The sequence below is a fragment of the Entelurus aequoreus genome, linkage group LG01, assembly GCF_033978785.1.
Source record: "Entelurus aequoreus isolate RoL-2023_Sb linkage group LG01, RoL_Eaeq_v1.1, whole genome shotgun sequence".
NCBI lineage: Eukaryota > Metazoa > Chordata > Actinopteri > Syngnathiformes > Syngnathidae > Entelurus > Entelurus aequoreus.
In genome coordinates, this window is record NC_084731.1 from 56,737,670 (window position 1) to 56,742,894 (window position 5,225).

The 5,225-nt window shown below is 37.1% G+C and overlaps 1 long non-coding RNA gene across 1 annotated transcript; it reads left to right on the forward strand.

Annotated features, from left to right (window-relative positions):
• The first annotated feature begins 491 nt into the window (after positions 1-491).
• LOC133632724 (uncharacterized) lies at positions 492-1,792 on the forward strand. Its single transcript, XR_009821698.1, has 3 exons — positions 492-581; positions 679-748; positions 1,366-1,792. It is a non-coding gene; the product is annotated as an uncharacterized LOC133632724 (long non-coding RNA).
• Positions 1,793-5,225: the final 3,433 nt, after the last annotated feature.

The following is a 5,225-nucleotide window of genomic DNA, read 5'->3' on the forward strand; positions in this document are numbered from 1 at the left end:
GCTGGAATGCAGGTGAGCACGGGTCGTGATGAGCAGATGAGGGCTGGCGTAGGTGAAGAGGTAATGTTTTTAGCATAGCTCCGTAGAGGTCCCGTAGCTAAGTTAGCTTCAATGGCGTCGTTAGCAACAGCATTGTGTAACCCAGGCTTGAAAACACCATATGCCTGGAGTTGAAATAATTAATTTGAGTTAAAATAATTCATTTAGTAAAGATACATTAATTTCAGTTAATTAACTAAGTGTTAAAACAGGTACAAACTAATCTGCACTTCACGTTATTCATTTATATTTTTAACCTGCTCTACAAGTTGTTAAAATACAAAATACACAATATACATAAAAATGTTGACACAAACATGGTGTCTTAACAGAAATTGCAGAGGTAAAAATTACCTGTCTCCATGATTGTCACTTCTAGAGGGCAATCAGTGAGCCTGTGAGCCCTTCCGTGTCACTCATTGTATGACGCAACTTCCTGTAGTGTGGAAGAAGAGAAACTCCCCTTCCGGTTTTGTCGGTCCATGCGTGGCAATGCGAACACACGCGGAGAACCTGTCGATCAATCCTTGGCCATCCACTCGGTAAGGCTTGAAAATAAGCTTGCAATTCGATCCATCCACATTTCTAATGTTGTTATACAACTTTTGATCCGTATATTGTGTTGTTTGAACCTTGTAGAGCAGTGTGACATCCGAGTGTAATATTCACTGACTGACATCTTGTGTGCAATCATTTCACTTGATCAGCGGTGAGTGAATAACAATGATGTGATGTTTTATTTGAGCCATAAGTGTTGGTGATATTTATTTTGTTCATGTTTACAGCACATGCTGGGAACACTGTGATTATTTTTGTTTTACTGAAGTAATAGATTATTGAGTACTTTTGATTTAGTGATTGAAGAGGTAATTTTTTAGTGCATCTCTCACCTGTGCTAGCAAGGGAGAGATTTAGCATGTTGTAACCTTATATACCTCCAAGTTGCTACACAAAAGTCAATTTTGAGCATTAATGTGAACTTTGTGCAATTAACCTACCTCGTTTAATTGTGAACTTAAAGGTGCATTTAAATAGTATTTGTATTTTTGTATTTGAAGAAACATTTCATATATTTTTGAATATTTGAACAATTGGAAAAAATAATTATAATAAGCGCTTAACTTTTATTTTGATATTTCGTATTTTGAAAACAAATACATTGTAAACCAAAGCATTTGAGATACATGATTGGTGATTAATGACATGATTGAGCTAATTAATGCTAGTTAAAAGTATTTAAGCTAATTCATGGTTATTTAAGAACACAGTTGAAACCAGTGTGTGTGAATAATACAAGCTATTGGGTCTTGTCTGATCTATTGTTAGGTCAGGTTTTTTGATTGGGTGATTCAAATACCATCTTAATTCCTTGGAGCACCTTGTGTGGAGAGGACGACATCGCCCTTCCAGCCCAGGTGGATGAGAGGCTCCGCAGTCTCTCCAACTCCAACACTGATTCCCCCCATTCCCCAGATCCATCAATCCGATTCCCAGTGCATACTGGGTGGCGAGCTACCTGAGAATCTGGACACTGTGGTGCAGTGTTGACGTCCTCTCCCCCACGGTCTGTGCGGTAGGACAATACTAATACAGTGCACTGTTAGCTACAGAGAAACGGGCCCCAACGAACTATTTAAACAAACTTTGGGAACTTTGAAACAAGGGTTTCTATTCTGCCGGCTTTTCTTATTCTTGTTCATTATTTTTCATATACTGCAGTTGTAAATTTATAAGTGCACTTTTCAATACATGTTTGGCCATTCAACATTCAAGTTCATCGTTGTCTGTGTCATTATTGATATGCAACACTGGCTCTTAAAAACACTAGGATTATTCTGATACTAGTCCAGTTCGATATCTACACCATTGACTACTACTCACCTGTTTCCTCTATTACTAGTTCGTAACTAGGGTTGCAATTGCTAGGCTTCGCCAGGCGGCACAGCATTAACCGTGTGATTACAGGTCCAGGGTTTGGTAGTATTGTTGATCTTCTGTCTATCCTTCCAGTCAGGGGCTTATTTCTTCTGTTTCTATCTGCAGTTAAGCACGATGCTATCACGTTAGCTCCGTAGCTAAAGTGCTTCGTCGATGTATTGTTGTGGGGATAAAAGTCACTGTGAATGTCCATTTTGCGTTCTCGACTCTCATTTTCAAGAGGATATAGTATTTAAGGTGGTTTAAAATACAAATCTGTGATCCACAATAGAAAAAGGAGAAAGTGTGGAATCCAATGAGCCCTTGTACCTACGTTACGGTCAGAGCGAAAAAAGATACGTCCTGCACTGCACTCTAATCCTTCACTCTCACTTTCCTCATCCACAAATCTTTCATCCTGGCTCAAATTAATGGGGTAATCGTCGCTTTCTCGGTCCGAATCGCTCTCGCTGCTGGTGTAAACAATGTGCAAATGTGAGGACCCTTTCAACCTGCGACGTCACGCTACTTCCGGTACAGGCAAGGCTTTTTTATCAGCGACCAAAAGTTGCGAACTTTATCGTCTGTGTTCTCTACTAAATCCTTTCAGCAAAAATATGGCAATATCGCGAAATTATCAAGTATGACACATAGAATGGATCTGCTATCCCCGTTTAAATAAAAAAAAAATCATTTCAGTAGGCCTTTAAAAGCGTTGTTTGTGACGATGCAAACCTTTCTGGATTTCCCATGGCGCCACATGGAAGATAAAAAAACACCCTGTTGCCTGTCACTAAACAATGTTTATTTTACCAGGGTGATTTATCTCAAGTGCACCAGCTTCACACTGACCCCAGCCTCTCCTTACCTCGGTTTATCTCCCTCGCAGTTTGTTTGTTTTCTTTTATCGCCCCTCCTCCTCCTCCTCCTCCTCGCCACCTTCTCGACAATACAGCCAAGGAATGCACCTACAGCTATCCGACAAACACAAAAGTTAAAGAAAAGTTTTAATCACGCGTCGACGGCGTTTGCAAAATACAAGTTTCACTCAATGACTGTTGGCTGACTGTCAAACCTGCAGGCCATTGTCTGCGCCACGCACAATGCCGGGCATATCTCGGGCGGGCAGGGTAAATATTGGTACAAGCAAAGGGTAGGCTTGGAGGTATGTTGTTGTTAGCAGATGAGAAGGTATTTGTTGTGTTTACTGTATGCGTCTGGGTGTGATCATGTGTGTGTGAGTGTGTGGAAAAAGGCCACATTCTGTAGTGTACACACCGGAGATGTGAAAAACAGATAACAACTGACATGTGTGCGTGAGAAGGGCTTGTCTGTATATGACTTTGCTGTGTTATAACCTTGATTTATGGTCTCTTATGTATTTTTTTTGTGTGTGTTTTTTTTGCTGCGCTGTACATCTGCGAGTCAGTGTTTAGGGGTGAAAAGGACACTCCGAGTTACCCCGCGGCAGGCGCCTGTATGCGAGAACACGTCACGGGCTTTCGGGACAAGCAGCGGCAAGAATGAGCGAGTGACAAATGGCTACACCCCCACGGGCTTCATATTGTCATATTAGGAAGAAAAGGATATATATATATATATATATATATATATATATATATATATATATATATATATATATATATATATATATATATATATATATATATATATATATATATATATATATATATATATATATACATATATATACATATATATATATATATATACATACATATATATATATATATATATACATATATATATATATACATATATATATATATATACATATATATATATATATATATATATATATATATATACATATATATATATATATATATATATATATATACACATATATATATATATACATACATATATATATATATATACATATATATATACATATATATATATATATATACATATATATATATATATATATATATACATATATATATATATATATATATATATATATATATATATATATATATATATATATATATATATATATATATATATATATATATATATATATATGTATATATATATATATATATGTATATATATATGTATAAGTATATATATATATATGTATAAGTATATATATATATATATATGTGTATATATTGTCATTAGGATTGTATGGTATACCGGTACTAGTATAGTATCACGGTACGAATGAATAAAAAATTGTACAATACTCTGTTTGAAAAGTACCAATTCCCCATGTATTTATTTTTTTAAGGAGCATGTTTGGCAACGCACACACACCTAGTACTTACAAGCAGACACAGTGTGTGGACAGAAAAGGGAGAATGGACGCATTTTGGCTTAAAAACAAAAGATAAAAGTGAAGTTATAACACTGAAACGCCCTCAGGAAGAGGTGCTTTAAGACATGGCTAGCTAGAACATGTTGAAACAGAAAATAACCAGATATTAACAGTAAATGACAGAGGTGTGGACTCGAGTCACATGACTTGGACTCGAGTCAGACTCGAGTCATGAATTTGATGACTTTAGACTCGACTTGACAAAATGTAAAGAGACTTGCAACTGGACTTAGACTTTAACATCAATGACTTGTGACTTCACTTGGACTTGAGCCTTTTGACTTGACATGACTTGCTACTTTCCCCAAAACCTAAAGCTTAAAAAGTTATTTGGGAGCGCTCCGTTGCTTTCATTTTGTACGTGTCTGTCCATCAGCGTGTGTGCTGCGTGTCAGTACAACAGCCAATCAAATTAGATCTACATTGTTTTCATCACACAGCATTCAGCCAATCAAATTGCAGGACAACCAATGGACAAGAGTTGTCAAACAACGCGCCAGTGAGAAAGATTTATACCAAAGTTGGTTTCGTTCGGGTATAAAAACTACGACTTGGTCAACAAAAAACGAGTTGCCGTATGCAAATCATGCAGTTCGAATATTACAGACGGAGACGCAACAACTTCCAACTTCGTTCGACATTTGAAGTTGCACAAAGAAGGGTACGTTTTGAATGTAAGCTAACGTTTATTGGCTAAGTAACATGACTTTTATTTGCTGTGTAGTTAAATCAGTGAGGCTGTAAACTCACTGCTAACGTCATAACCATAGACATCTTATAAGTAGACGCAGCATCGAGCGCTACTGCCTACTGGCGCAGACGAGACGCGGGGCCGACATCTTGGAGTGGTGATCCGCTCCACTCAGTGCAATTCATTTGGCAGGAGCAATGAACTGTCAGCGCATTTAATTCATTTTACCTC